Here is a 3,106-nt window from a genome sequence, read left to right as displayed (position 1 = left end):
TAAACCTTACTTTTCCCTTCCAAGAAGCCTATTCAAGATGCCAAGCTATCAAAAATACAATCTACTCATCTTTACAAGCATAACGATACCCATATCGCACCATTGTGCTTCGGGTCCAAAAATTACCTCAAAACCTTCATGTGGATTCCACTTATAGAAAATATTTTTTCAAGACCAACCCAACATTCATATAAGCTCAAGGAATTATTACCCTAAAAATGAGTGAAAATTAAGTTAATTTAGGGCTAAAATCAAGCCCTAAAGGTTTTGAGGGGTTTTGCGCAATAAATCAATAAATTTCACCAAGAAAAGGGTGAATTCTTACCTTAATGAGGATTATAATAACGAAAATAGATGTTATTCTAGCTTCCCAAGATCCCATAAGCTTCAATTTTAAGATAACATACTATTCAGGGTTTTTGGCTCTCAAGACATGAGTGAAAATAGGCAAAATCATGGACCAAATAGTCCTTTTATACCAAGTCTAGGTCCTTAAAAGTCGATATCGCGACCTACAAGTATGCGATCACAACATATTATGGTCTGCACAACTTGTCGCGATCGTGATACCTACGTGTGATCGTATCACCATGATCGCGACCCATGGTTGTTGATCACATCTGCATCAGTTGACAGTTGAAGACATCGTATCACCATCATTTTGTTGAAGTTTTTTCCCGATAATCATTTAGAACCATTAAAGACTTTAAAATAGGGAAATGGCTCTAAAAACCAAATGAACTGCCTGATAACTCAGTTGTTAGCTTCAGTAAGTTGTAAATGACTTGGAGTAGCTATGGAGAAGCTCTAATGATGAAAATTAGTGGAAATATTAAAAATGACCTAAGGATTTATTATAATATACACTACTAAAGGAACTTTTGCCCTGGAAAGTTAAAGATTAGGACATACCTGAAGTATCAAATAGGTGAGGATATTGGGTCCATATCTCACTGTCGATATCCCAAGTTGCCTCTTCCACTTGGTGGTGTCTCCACTGAACCTTAACTACAAGAATTTCTTTATTACACAATCTCCTTACATCATTAGCCAATATGAGCACCGACTCTTCTATGAAGGTCAAATGGTCATTCAACTGGACTGAGTCCTATCTAAGCACATAAGACGGATCAAGAATATATCATCACAATATAGAGACATGGAAAATTAGATGAATAGTGGCAAAATCTGGAGGTGGAGCAAATTGATAAGCCACCTCACCAATTTCACGAAGGATATCAAAAGGTCCAATATATCTAGGACTGAGTGTACCCTTCCTCCCGAACCTCATCACACCCTTTATAGGAGATACATAGGGAAATATACGATCACCAGCCCTATATCTCAAGGCACGAAGACTGTGGTCTGCATAGGCCTTCTGCCTACTCTGAGCTGCTCTAAATCTTTCCTGAATCACCCTGACTCTATCCAATGACTGCTGAAGCAAATCAACACCATGAGGCCTAACCTCAAAAGTTTCAAACCATCTAACTAAAGAACAACATTTCCAACCAAACAAAGCCTCAAAAAGTGCCATATGAATACTTGAATGATAATTGTTATTATAAGCAAACTCTGCCAAGTCTAAGTGCTCCTCCTACTGGCCTCTAAAATCCATAACACAGGCTCAGAGCATATCATCAAGCACCTAAATGGGTTGCTTGGACTGACTATTGGTGGCAGATGAAAGGTTGTACTCAAATCCACTTAAGTACTTAACTCCTCCCGAAATGCTCTCCAAAATCTTGAAGTAAACACATAACTATGGTCTCAAATAATAGAAATGGACGCACTATGCAAAAAAACTATCTCCCAAACATATATATGGGGTAATCTCTCAGCACTGAAGGACATCTGAATAGGAATTAAATATTTTAACTTTTTCAAATAATCTACAATGACCCAAATACCATCAGAAATACAAGAAGTGGGAGGCAAACCACTAATAAAATCCATGGTAATCTGCTATTCCACTCAGGAATGAGAAATCCCTAAATCAATCCACCCAGTCATTGATGCTCGGCCTTTACCTACTGATAATATAGGAAATGAGCTACATAGTCTGCCACATCTCTCTTCATACCACTCCACCAATAGTGATATGTTAAATCTCTATAAATCTTGGATATGTCGAGGTAAATAGAATATCTAGAGTTTTGAGCCTCATGCAAAATCAATTGATCTATCTATGAAACACAAATGTAGCTATTAAATATCAAAACACCCTCAAAATCTATCGTGTTCCTCTTGAACTCACCACTCAACACCCGATCAAGAATGAAATAAAGCTTACTATCCTCAGATCGACGATCCCGAATCTGCTCAAATAATGAAGGCCTTGCCTCAATACTAGAAAGAATCCTTATAGGGTCTGAGATATCAATGCGAACCATGAAGTTGGCTAAGGACTGAATGTCACAAGCCAATGGGCCCTAATAAACTGAAAAACAGCCATGCAACCTATAATCACTGCCTTTTGACTCAAGGCATTTGCTACCATATTTGCCTTTCTCGGATGATACAAGATGGAAATATCATTATTCTTAAGCAACTCCTTCTATCTATGCTGCCTAGCATTAATCTCTCTCTGGGTCATAAGATGCTAAGGACTATAATGATCGATAAAAATCTCACAATGCATGCCATACAGATAATGCCTCAAACTCTTAAGCGTAAAAACTACTGCCGTCAACTCCAAATCACAAGTGGGGTAGTTGCGCTCATGCACTTTAAGTTTTTGAGAAGAATAAGCAATGACATGATGTAACGCCCCAAGAACCTATCCTGAGATGTCACATAGTGCTTAAGGTCACACACAGCCTTAAGCTAAGCCTCTGAGCCTGTCTTTACTCCTATAATTCACCATGACAATAATTGAGCAGTAATAAGGAAGAATAACCATGCCATGAACATACTGAGATACAAAATAATATTCTCCTGTACAATCAAAATACCAAGGTTCTGTACATACTGGTACTCTAGTCTGACAAAGCCTCTATTACATAAGACTGCAGATCCATTAGGATAGATCCCCAACTGACTCATACTGAACTAAAAATAAATAACCATCTATTGACAAGGAAAAACTGGAAATACAGGTCCTCGA

Source organism: Capsicum annuum, unplaced genomic scaffold, assembly GCF_002878395.1.
Source record: "Capsicum annuum cultivar UCD-10X-F1 unplaced genomic scaffold, UCD10Xv1.1 ctg4643, whole genome shotgun sequence".
Lineage (NCBI taxonomy): Eukaryota > Viridiplantae > Streptophyta > Magnoliopsida > Solanales > Solanaceae > Capsicum > Capsicum annuum.
This window is presented reverse-complemented; position numbering follows the sequence as displayed.